The sequence below is a fragment of the Xenopus tropicalis genome, chromosome 8 (genome assembly GCF_000004195.4).
Source record: "Xenopus tropicalis strain Nigerian chromosome 8, UCB_Xtro_10.0, whole genome shotgun sequence".
NCBI lineage: Eukaryota > Metazoa > Chordata > Amphibia > Anura > Pipidae > Xenopus > Xenopus tropicalis.
This window is the reverse complement of record NC_030684.2, coordinates 22,964,139-22,977,184: the sequence shown is the minus strand read 5'-3', so window position 1 is coordinate 22,977,184 and position 13,046 is coordinate 22,964,139. Positions and strand designations below refer to the sequence as shown.

The 13,046-nt window shown below is 42.9% G+C and overlaps 1 long non-coding RNA gene across 2 annotated transcripts; it reads left to right on the top strand.

The window, feature by feature from the left end:
- The first annotated feature begins 65 nt into the window (after positions 1-65).
- On the top strand, positions 66-12,755 carry LOC101733109. 2 transcript variants are annotated; one of them, XR_001925017.2, is made up of 5 exons: positions 66-112; positions 5,000-5,095; positions 5,680-5,771; positions 10,728-10,835; positions 12,618-12,754. It is a non-coding gene; the product is annotated as an uncharacterized LOC101733109 (long non-coding RNA). The 2 variants fall into 2 exon arrangements; XR_004220022.1 differs by lacking the exon at positions 66-112 and adding an exon at positions 3,937-4,038 and having other exon boundaries at positions 12,618-12,755.
- The last annotated feature ends 291 nt before the right edge of the window (positions 12,756-13,046 follow it).

Genomic DNA, 13,046 nt, shown 5'->3' with positions numbered 1-13,046 from the left:
TGGTGGGGGGGATGCCAGGAATGGCCTTTGTGAACAGAATCTCCAGCCTGTTGGGCCAGTTTGAGAATGCTTGGTGGGGCAGCCATACCCGCAAGAGCACTGTCACTCACAGGTACTGAACCTTTCAGTGTTTCTTCACTGCTGATTTGATCCAATCTCACATACATTCCCACTCTCCACCCCTCTATATGTAACCCATGTCAAATGAGACCAACCAATACCCAGAATAAAGGGCACACACACAGCGGCTTGATGGTAAATCTGTGAAAACACAGTTTTATTGATGATATAAAATGCGCTTTTTTGATTCTGAGGAAGGCAAAAAAAAACCTCTGAGAAGCTTTGAGCCAATCTGCTTCATTAGAGGGAAAAATTCCTTCCTGACTCCTTAACGGCAATCGGATTTTCTCCCAGAATCAATGCGCCATGTTAAATGAAGGGAATATGGCGGCATACACATGAGCACAGTTAAGCACTAGGTGAATTCTGCATTCCCTTCCATTCCACTGGGCCCCAGGCAGCCTGCAGACCCCGGCTTCTGCAGTCTAACCGATGGAGTGAAAGGGAATGCAGAATTTAGCGAGTACCTTCGGTGTGCCCCTGTGTATAAAACCATATATTGGAAGGAGGGGTGAGCGCTGGTGGAACTGCGGATAAGGAGAAGGCACCTAGACAGTGCAGTGCTGGATAGCAGCGTTGATCTCCTGCAAGGCCTTGTTCAGGTGTTTGAGTCTGGCCTTTATCTCCTTCTTCTCCTTTTTCCACTCAGCTGCACTTTTCCTGGGCAGGTCCAGTGTCAGTGCAGCTTTGCTGATCCACAGCTCTGTCTGTGCTCTGTGGATTTCTTCTGCGATCTTCTTCTTTATAGAGCACAGATAGGGGTCAGCGTTGGGGCCACAGGATGTTCTCGCTGAGCCCTAGAGAAATGAAGGAAAAGAGAAGACATTAAGGCTTTAAGCAGTTCTTATTAAATTCATAGTAATAATAATGTGCCAGTTTCCTACCACAGAGGGAAATAGCAAAGTGGCAGGTATTTATTACCACTAGGGGTGCTGTTGTATTGATGGTAGATAACGTACATGATATGGCGACTCTTGTAAGTAAATATAGGAAATGTAATTCCCAGGGCACACACTTGTTTAATCCCTTGTATTTCTATTTAAAGGTAATGGAACATAAATGCTGCTTATAATTGGGTTAGACCAGGGGTCTCAAACTCGCGGCCCGCGGGCCATTTGCGGCCCTCGGTACAGTATTTTGTGGCCCGCACCAACGCCTTCTCAAAAGCAATGAATGGATCGCGATTTTAATTGCGATTCAAGGGATAATGCAAGGCACGGCGGGCGGGAGCTGCTGATTGCGGAAATGACGTTATGCCATCATAACAGTTATTATGGGAAGACGTTCTGTGTGCACAATTAGCTGCTAAGGAGCTAATTGTGCACACAGAACGTCTTCCCATAATAACTGTTATGATGGCATAACGTCATTTCCGCAATCAGCAGCTCCCGCCTGCCGTGCCTTGCATTATCCCTTGAAAGCCAATTTTTTGTGAAATCCCTTATGCGGCCCAGCTTCATCCTGACTTTGCCTCCTGCGGCCCCCAGGTAAATTGAGTTTGAGCCCCCTGGGTTAGACTCTCCTTTAACCCCTTGGTTACCTTTCTCAACAGTAACTTCTGTGAGGGCAGAAAAAAAAAATAAGTTGTGAGCGGCCTTACCTGGTTCCTGGGTCTCAGGCAGCTGTTCTTGAGGCCCATGTCGAATGGTTCTGTAATATAAAATAGAGGGAAGGTTAGGGTTAATGTGGAGACTCCCAATAAACAAATAAAGATTTAGTAATAACTCACTGTGCAGATTCCTCTTCTTTTTCTTCTTCTTCTTCTTGTTCTTCTTGGTCTTCTACTTTAGATGTCGGGTTGTAGTCTTTATAAAGACTTTTGTTTGTCTTCTTCTGTATCGCCGAAGATCCTAGGAGTCGCTGCAAATAGCTCAAAATCGCTTTAAATCTCTCAAATCGCTCTATTTCATGTAATGGGGAGAGAGAGAGAAGAGACTGTGAGCTCTTGTGATCCGGACCCTCTCTGCCATTTATAACAGTATAAATTAGGGTTCCCTTTCTGTATCCCTCCCAGTTGTACTGCGCTACTGAATATGTTTGCTGCTCTATAAATAACCAGTAGCACCAATCATTAGCAGCTTTAATAGAATGAAGAATTTGATTGGGAGAGATACAAAAGTTTGGTGCAAAGAAGGGCTCCGGACAGCGCTGCCAACCAAGCGTGGGTCCTGGTGTCACTGTGCTTTTAGGGGGCTGTACAGGCTGATGGGAAAAGATCAACCCCATTCACTTCTGTGCCAATTGTGTTTCTTTGCAAGAATAAATGTATTGAAATGTATTCAGTTAAATGTTAAGGTTGCTACATGTGAGCAGGGCAGATACCCGGGGCAAAGGGGCAGAACTCTAAGGAGCCTGTCAATACTGGGAGGAAAAATGTATGTATTGTATGGCCTCCAAATGTTTATGGGGTATAGCCCTGCAAAACTGCCAAATCCTAGGTTTGTGTCTCCCAACCAGCGCTAAGATTAATGTCATCTCTAAAATTCTCCAAATTCACTAAAATCTGTGAGAGGAGCAACATCCGCTGGTCTAGGGGGGCATCACCCAACTATTTCCAATCTTTTTTTAACTAAAATAAGGGTTATTTGGCAAAAAATCTCTCAGAGGGGATTCAGACTTACCTCTCGCCACAAAGTCAACCAACGGACAAACCCAACTGTCACATTGCTGTGTGTGAAGTCATCTCTGGTCACTTGTCATGAAATGTTCGTTTGTCATAACATTTACAGACAACTTTAAAACCATTGGGTTTTTGTAACACTACAAAAGAGTTTCTGAGTGGGGCTTCCCTTTTATGTTACTGCTAAATACATGGTGATAGCGAGTGGCAGAATAAATATATAAAGAGACAACAAATAGAGCATCTGATCAAATCCATATTTCTTTCTGACAAGGCACCTAATAAAGACAATATTGATATTAGACAGGAACATTAGAGATAAGCTGTTTGCATCTCCAGCCTATAGCCCATTGCATTCAGATTTGGCTACATTTTGATAGCTATTGCTATGCAACTTGTAGATATATAATATATATTATTGCACTCACGGTACATGTATTATTCATTTAACAGCCCTGTTCTCTTAATATGTTATTACTAACTTGTGTGTTATCTGAAAAAAGTTGCGATGATTGTGAATCATTGCTGGTGGCAGAAATATATGAAACAATGTATAAATACTAAATGACTGATATGATGATGTGTCGTGTTTATAATGAAACTATCCAACGCATTGAAACAATATATTTATTTAAACCAGACTGGCCGTACAGGACATCCCAGCAAAATCCCATTCAATGGGGTTTGTTATGATTTGAGGTTGTGACAGGGGTTGAGGGACATCTGGATCTGAGAGAGGGCCTGAGAGGGGGCTTCTAATTCCAATATTACTATAACGCACCGTTTAGGCCTGCTGTGAAATGATTGAGTGGGAATGTAAGGGATTGGGGAATTTCATGCATTTAAAAGCAAAATATCCAGGCTCCTAAATTTAGATTAAGAGCAGTTAAGAATCTGAACTGATGGAATTGATAGATGGATTGTACGATTGAAGCAACTGTTATTGAGAGTGTTAGTGGGAGATGTAACCCAGGGCTGTGCTCAGGCCGGAGGGGTAACTGTAGGGCTTGCCCCCTCTTGGGGTCTGGAATGATAGTTTAAATATATGTTTATGAAAATGTCTTGAAATGATATTCTGTGGAGCCCACTAACTTCTGTTTATGCGCTACAGTGCTGTTTTGGGGCTTATTATTGCCCATGGCAATTTAGCTAAAATTAACCTCATCCACATATTTTTTTTGTTTATTTCACAACATATGTTCCTTAGGGAGAAGATGATGAAATGTGGATGTGTGCATATATGGGGTACAAGCTGAGCACAGAGAGCTGTCAGAGTAACATTTTAGCCCAAGCGCAGTGTAAGTGCCTGGCAGGTTTCTGATCTGAAGGCAGGCTGCCCTGCTTGTATTGGCTGAAATTATATATTTAATGGAAGCTCTTTGTGGGTCTTTTCAGAAATTCAGAGGTTTGTAGCTATAGAAATCTATATAACTGGGGATTTCTATCCTTTTAGTGTTATGTAGCGAGTCATATTCTGAGACAATTTGCAATTGGTCTTCATTTTTTTATTATTTGTAGTTTAATTAAATTTTTATTTAGCAACTTTCCAATTCAGATTGTCAACAACTATCTGGTTGCTAGGTTGCTTACCTTAGCAACCAGAAGTGGTTTGAACGAGAGACTGATATATGAGTAGGAGGAGACAAAATAGAAATAGAAGAAATAGAAAAAAAGAGTTATAAAAAAGTAACAATAGAGCTGTAGCCTCACAGAGCAATAGTTTTTGGGCACTTGGGTCAGTGACCTCCATTTGAAAGCTGCAAAGAGGTTGAAGAAGAAGGCAAATAATTAGCACAGTATAAGAAATAAATAATAAAAACCAATCAAAGATTTGCTTAGAATTGGCCACTCTATAGCATACTAAAAGTTTAGTAGCATGTTGATTCAGGGACTTGGGTTGCCATCTGGCTGATGTTTCACGGCTCTAGCTGGTAAAATATCGGCCAAGGCCTGGACCAGTATTAGCGGAAATGTACTTGGGTCTGTCGAGGGGGGTGGGGGGAGGGGATGTGTAGTGTTACTTGGAGCTATAAATTCCCGGTGGGACAGAATGCTGCCCATCTTCCCCTGTGCCATTACCCTTAGATTGGGTCATTGTTTTACTTTGTATTCTGTGAAATCAGTTTCCTGCGGGATCTGTAGGGCTGCACAGTGATCAGTCAGATCCTTACCGTACTCTAGAGCTCACATTCTGTATTCCCTTCTACTGTTCTGCCGTAATGAGCCGAGTATATTAACGTCAGTGAATTGTTCTCTCAGGTAAAAAGCAACTCAGACACAGGGGGAAGATAGAATCTCCTAGAGCTCCATGAGGCGTGAGAACCTTGCTTCTGGGGCAGCAAACAGTCACCATTGGTAAGTTTAAAGGGCAAGGAAACCCAGACTCGGCCAATGCTCTTTATTACTTATTTATTAGGTTATTATTTCATTTAGATGCCATTATTTTTAAATTGTTTGTGGATCACTAACCTGACACCCTTGGTTCCCTAAGAAAAAGGTCAAGTTATAAATATCCTTAAAGGAAACGTGGAATGACTGGAGGGTGCCCCCCAGTGATTATTTTCATTTGCTTTATACTCTGGGCTGGTGCCATTGTTAGCAAAAAACTAAATAATCTTTGCTTGACAGTTATAATGCTGGTTCTTTCATTCTCCATGATTTCAGCAGAATATCCATAGAAGGACAAGCAGTTTGTTGGGTAAGAGGCCTTCAGAACAAGATGCCAACCTCTAAATACCCCCCCAGGGTGGTCGTTAGATGAGTGACCTCATCATGAATGCCAGTGAGGGTCAATTGGGAAGACTGGCCCTTTGCCCTCCTAGATGCACCTGAAAGCCCAGCAGTTCAGTTGGGGATACATTTAGGCTCAATATGTAATTGTTGCCCTTGATATTCCTGACACAGTTAATGACCCTCTATATCTGTACTTATTTCCTTAGTTGAGGTGGGGCCATGGCCAGAAGTTGGACCTTCATGGAGAGGCTCGGTCAAAGGTTGAACCTTCGAGAGGACTGACAAGCACTGCCCTAAGGTAAGATGGTGGCACAAGAGGAAGGTCTTGTTCTTCCTCCAGTATCTGGGTCCAATGAAAGGCTCAGTGATCAGATTGGCCCTATTTGGCCCAGAATGTGGATCTGTTTGGCATCAGACTCACAAATGTGTATTTAGTAGATGTAAAATCCAAATTACTGTAAACTAGATTTATTTACTATGGTATAAAGGTCAGTAGCTCAAGATTTACAATAAGCAGTGCAGGTATTACAGTCAGTAGCTCAAGATTTACAATAAGCAGTGCAGGTATTACAGTCAGTAGCTCAGGAGTTACAATAAGCAGTGCAGGTATTACAGTCAGTAGCTCAGGAGTTACAATAAGTAGTGCAGGTATTACAGTCAGTAGCTCAGGAGTTACAATAAGTAGTGCAGGTATTACAGTCAGTAGCTCAGGAGTTACAATAAGCAGTGCAGGTATTACAGTCAGTAGCTCAGGAGTTACAATAAGCAGTGCAGTGCTAAAGCGTTTGATACAGTACCTCACAGAAGGTTAATGATCAAATTGAGGAATATTGGCCTAGAGCATAATATTTGTAATTGGATAGAGAACTGGCTGAAGGATAGAGTACAAAGAGTGGTGGTAAATGGAACATTTTCTAATTGGGCCAGTGTGGTTAGTGGAGTACCGCAGGGGTCAGTCCTTGGTCCTTTGCTTTTTAACTTGTTTATTAATGACCTGGAGGTGGGCATAGACAGTACTGTTTCTATTTTTGCTGATGACACTAAATTGTGCAAAACTATAAGTTCCATGCAGGATGCTGCCGCTTTGCAGAGCGATTTGACAACATTGGAAAACTGGGCAGCAAACTGGAAAATGAGGTTCAATGTTGACAAGTGCACTTTTGTAGGAATAATATAAACGCAAACTATCTACTGAATGGTAGTGTGTTGGGGGCATCCTTAATGGAGAAGGATCTCGGGGTTTTTGTAGATCACAAGTTGTCCAATTCCAGGCAGTGTCATTCTGTGGCTACTACAGCAAATAAAGTGCTGTCTTGTATAAAAAAGGGCATTGACTCAAGGGATGAGAACATATTTTTGCCTCTTTATAGGTCCCTGGTAAGGCCTCACCTTGAGTATGCAGTGCAGTTTTGGGCTCCAGTCCTTAAGAAGGATATTAATGAGCTGGAGAGAGTGCAGAGACGTGCAACTAAACTGGTTAAGGGGATGGAAGATTTAAGCTATGAGGTTAGACTGTCGAGGTTGGGGTTGTTTTCTCTGGAAAAGAGGCGCTTGCGAGGAGACATGATTACTCTGTACAAGTACATTAGAGGGGATTATAGGCAGTTGGGGGATGTTCTTTTTTCCCATAAAAACAATCAGCGCACCAGAGGTCACCCCTATAGATTAGAGGAACGGAGCTTCCATTTGAAGCAGCGTAGGTGGTTTTTCACGGTGAGGGCAGTGAGGCTGTGGAATGCCCTTCCTAGTGATGTTGTAATGGCAGACTCTGTTAATGCCTTTAAGAGGGGCCTGGATGAGTTTTTGAACAAGCAGAATATCCAAGGCTATTGTGATACTAATATCTACAGTTAGTATTACTGGTTGTATATATATAGTTTATGTATGTGAGTGTATAGATTGGTTAGTATAGGTTGTGTGCTGGGTTTACTCGGATGGGTTGAACTTGATGGACAATGGTCTTTTTTCAACCCTATGTAACTATGTAACTATATGTACAGTCAGTAGCTCAGGAGTTACAATAAGTAGTGCAGGTATTACAGTCAGTAGCTCAGGAGTTACAATAAGTAGTGCAGGTATTACAGTCAGTAGCTCAGGAGTTACAATAAGCAGTGCAGGTATTACAGTCAGTAGCTCAGGAGTTACAAGAAGCAGTGCAGATATTACTGTCAATCGCTCAGGAGTTACAATCAGCAGTGCAGGTATTGTTGTTAGTAGCTCATGAGTTACAATAAGCAGTGCAGGTATTACAGTCAGTAGCTCAGGAGTTACAATAAGTAGTACAGGTATTACTGTCAGTAGCTCAGGAGTTACAATAAGCAGTGCAGGTTTCATCAGTAGATTCAAGTTCTATCAGTAGATTGCATCTGCCGCTGCAGTTTTCAGCGTCTTCTAGCTGACGCTTAAGTTCGGTTTATCTATTTGGGGGGGGTGGGACTCTACCATGTCCTGATTTTTTTTGTGCACGTTGCATAGAGTCAGTATGGGAAACAAGGGATTGTAAGTCCGCTTTAATATCTGCGGCTACTCACTATTGCGCAGCCCTAATGTCAGAAGATAATTGCAGCAGATCTCCTTTTTTGGAAGGGACACTGGCATTGTTGCTGTGTCTATTGTAGGTAAACATACTGGGCCAGAATGAGTATTCTGAGGGGAAGCAGGTCTCTTTTCCGTATCCTCCGCCATCTTAGATCTAGTTTGGTTAGCTGGGGACACTGGTTTTTCAAAATATCTCTAAATTTCTTTGTCCCATTTTAGTAGCAGGCATTTCTGGGATCTGCCAGTTGTATTTGTTTTATTTTGCTTTCTCATTTTGTCAGGGTAATAGTGAAATAATAATAATCTCAGCACGGAGCTCCCCACACATGTGTCCACTCAGCTCTGCATCAAGCCAAACCCCTTCACATCCTACCATTTCTATCTCCAGATGTCTGTAAGCCCCATTGCCTCCACCCATTGTGATATTTTGCCATTGTGTGGGGAGGTGACATTTAGTCTGTCAAGGATTGGGGCCTGGGAGCCACCCATGTTCAGTGTTTGGGCAGGAGGATATTTGCAGAAATAGGTCTATGTTACATTTCTCAACACAAATAAGAGGGGCAGGGGGTCAGCAACCATGCATTACAGAATTAAGAAAAAGGCAATATGCATTTGTCATACAAGATTACTGTATATACTCGAGTATAAGCCTAGCTTTTCAGCACCCAAAATGTGCTGAAAAAGTCACCCTCGGCTTATACTCGAGTCGGGTGCCATGGGTCCCTCTAGACTACCACCCTCTGTCCTTTGTGTGCAAATTAGGCCACCTGCAACCAGACCCTCCAGTGCCCTGGCCTAGGCTCCCACTAGCAATACTTATTTCCCCTTACATCTCCTCAGGGACCGGGTCTGCTGCCAGTTTGCCAACGCGCAATGAGCGTGGGGTAGTACTCATATTGTTTTGTTGACCCTCTTCTCCGCTTACAGAGCTAGTTTACTGTTTTTCTTTGAAATAAATATTGAAAAACATATACCCCACTGATGCCTCAATTAAAGGAACAGTAACACCAAAAAATGAAAGTATATAAAAGTAACTAAAATATAAAGGAGAAAAGGCACAGGAACATAGCAGATAACAGATAAAACACTATTGTATTCTACAGAACTTATCTGTTATCTGCTAAATAACCTGTGCCTTTTCTCCTTTTTTTCCAGCTTGAATGGCTGCCCCCATGGCTACACCGCAGCGTATTATATAAATTATAGTAGTGTTACTGTAGCAAAGACACCAGTTTTACCAGTGCAGGGAAACCGTGCATTATATTTTTATTAGTTGAAAGCTCTTTCATTTTTTGGTGTTACTGTTCCTTTAATGTAATTTTTATAGATTTATTTTGATTATTAAAACTTAGCAATAGCCGCTGCATTTCCCACCCTAGGCTTATACTCAAGTCAGTAAGTTTTTCCAGTTTTCTTAGTTAAAATTACGTACCTCGGCTTATATTCGGATCGGCTTATACTCGAGTATATACGGTAGTTTCACCATTCCCTGGAGGTGGGGGGAGTTGTTACGGTTGTAAGGGTACTTATTGGGGAGTAGGGGGGCTGGCACCCTCACCCTGTAAGTCTGCTGATTGGCATTTATTCCCATAGGGTCTTTAGGGAGCTGAGAATTTTGCAAATCTCTATATATTGTGCCAGGCCATCCACAGTGAATTGTTGCAGGATCTGCATATTGTGTCGGCTTTCCCTTTCTCTAAGTCTGGTGGTAGCACATGTAGGAGAACCAGTGCTGGGGATGGTCCCTATGAAACCGCATTGTCTCCATCATAGAGGCGAGACTGAGGTAAACATATGGCGACAGGGTGTGGGGTCAAGTACCATCTAATAAGAAGGTGTGTGTAGTGCCCTAGGTGGTTGGCACATTCGGTGACTGTTTCGCCTCCTTAAATGCCCTCTTCCAGTCATCAGCATTCAGTTGTGTTTGGGTATCAGCTTCCCATTTCAGCACTGGCCTACCTACCTCTGGTGAGTTTCCAAGGATTAGCATTTTATAAAGTGTCCCAATAGTGCCTTTATGGGGTAATTCTCCAGCACAAATTGTTTCCCAAGTGGTGGGAGGAGGCAAGGGGAATTGTACCCAGGAGGTCAGGTAATGTTGGACCTGTAGGTATTTGTAGTGATCTGCAGTTAGGAGTGCAAACTTTTGGGCCAGCTCTCTGAGCATATGAATGTGCACCAGAGTCTTTTCATAGTCATCCAGTTTTCCAGACTGGTACTGGGGTTGCTGCTGAAGGGATTGAAGCTGTGCCGCCAGAGGGTCACAGGAATCCGCCAGTGTGGGAAATATGATTTCTACTTCCGCCATGCTTTCCCTCAGTACCTAGAAATCAGCCTTTATAAGGGAGAGATCAGTTTTTACTTGTAGACAGAGCAGATGGGCAATCCGTGGTTGCACCACCGGGTCAGCAGTTATTGGCGGGGGAGAAGGAGACTCGTGCCTTTCCACATCAGTAGATGAGGAGCCACCTCCATCTTGACTTTTGCATCTGGCAAATTGCTCAAGATTCGCCGCTGCCCTTAGCACCTAATTAGCACTGATTGCCTATTGTATGGATGCCACAGTCAGAAGGGCCAGTCAAGTCCTTATGGCAGTGTGGCTGAGAGTATTGCAGGATACTTGCTGTGGGGCTCCAAAATACACAACCATTTAGGCCGCCATTCAGACCATGTCCCCGACTCATGCCATTATGTGGTTGTTGTGTCTTTATTACAGACTCCAGATCTGATCTGCAACAAAGTGATGGAGTGGTGCAGCCAAGAGAATGGCAGCTGAGACCCTTTCTAGTGAAGGCCACAGGCTTGTCACTGGCACCCCACTAAGGTCATTATAAATAAGTGTTCGTAATAATAAGAACTATAATAAGGAACCAATGTATCCCACAGCACTGTGCAACACATGGCAGCAACATAGGGAGGGGGAGGCCGACACAGCCCCTGGGTCTGGGCCCCACACTGGCCAAACAGATAGTTGATAGACTTTATTACACAGGTCTGGGCTGAGATTTGTTACACAAAGGCCCAAACAGCCCCAATACAGCAGCTCGTCTGATGTGTCTATTTCCAAATGCCACTCTGGGTCTGGCACCATCATACTTGGGCTGACTCTAGGGAGGCTTCCTGTTACATAAGCCCAATGCTGCGGCCAGCTTGTGATACACATAAAATTACAGTTTTGGTCTGTTTGGGGCCCAGGAAAAAAATTCCCCAAACCTTCAAAGTTACACCACTGTTCATATGGGGTCCAATAAGGGATACCTCCCAACATTTTGAAAATGGAAAGAGGGACAAAAATAAATGCTGCGCAGAGTGCGGTGAATTTTTTGACAACGCCCGTTTTTGCGACCACACCACTCCCATTTGACTAAATTTGGCAGGTTATTTAAAGTTTGAACACATTTCTGGGGGTTTGGGGCTCCTGTTTTATGTGTTATTACAGTTTTGCTGAAAAGATGAAATTGCCCTTTAAGCTCAGTTCCCCCAAGAGACCTGGTTAGTTAGTTACAATTGCAGGGGATAACGAGTCCAGTTGCTTTATATTTAATTATACTAGATATACCATGACCTAAATCAGGGGTCCCCAACCTTTTATACCTGTGAGCCACATTCAAATGGAAAAAGTATTGGGGAGCAACACAAGCATGGAAAAAGTTCCTTGGGGTGCAAATAAGAGCTATAATTGGCTATTTGGTAGCCTCTATGTGGACTGGCAACCTACAGAAGGCTCTGTTTGGCTTTGCACTGGGTTTTATTCAACCAAAACTTGCCTCCAAGCCAGAAATTCAAAAATGGGCACCTACTTTGAGGCCCCTGGGAGCAACATCCAAGGGGTTGGGGAGCAACATGTTGCTCACGAGCCACTGGTTGGGGATCACTGACCTAGATGAATGAAAATCTTCATAGACAATTGCAGGGGGGTTTTTTAACCTTTCTGGGCTCTCTGCCAAAAGCCCACTTATTTAATTAAAAGAGAGAAACAATGTTTCTAAGCGCAGGGGACGCTCATTAAGATTTCTCGGCTCTGCCAAAAGCTACTTTTAATAAAATGTGTGTGTTTTTAGCTTCAGTGCAAGAGATCAAAGGGAAATGAGGATGACTTTTCACTAAGAATGCGGGACTGCGGGTTGAGCTGTCAAAAGAGGGACTGTCCCACGAAAAGCGGGACAGCTGGGAGGCATGAGTAAGGGTGGGACTGCAGTAATTGCAGAGGACGTCATTTTCTGTCCTAAAGTGACAATGACCCATCCCTGTAAATAACAGGCGTATTGAGTATCCCTATTATACTTGGATTGATGTCAGCTGCTGGTTGGCCGCTCCTGACCAAGTTGGCAGGGTATTGGCCCACGTAAGGGACTCAGTAATGGCCTCCCATTCCCATTGGTTGCATAAGGGTGCAGACACTTTGACTGCTGAGAGCACTGGCTGATAAGCAGATTCAATGTAAATTTATATAACAAAATATAACTGCCCCTAAAATGATTTTGCTGTGGGGCTCAGTAATTACTGTTAACCTGAAGAAACCTCAACATTTTTATTTCTCAGTAATATTTATATATATGACACTGCATATTTGGGTGCTCATCATTTTATTGTTTTTCTTTTTCAGATTTGTGTGCAAGAAGGTAACCAAATGCCCCTGCAATGGATTCCATGCCCACAGAATTAACCCTCTGTACACATAGTAAATCATATCCTCATATTTAACAATCAATCAATAAATAAAAGCTATGTGTTAATACTAAACAAGGCATATCATCATTCTACCACACTAGGAAAATTTGCCCCTAGCAGTAACCTATAGCAACCAATTAATGATTAGCATGTTTAAACCAGCTGAAGGTAGAACAGTGAAATCAAACTGGTTGCTATGGGTTACTGCCCAGGTGCAAATTTGCCCAGTGTATACATATATCATCTGCCTTTATAAGTTGCTGTGCTCCTTTTTCTCCATCTGGAGGCCGGTAGTGAGTTATAAACAAAATATCCAATCAATGGGCTGCGTTTCTTAAGCAGAAATCTACAAATGAAAGCTCAC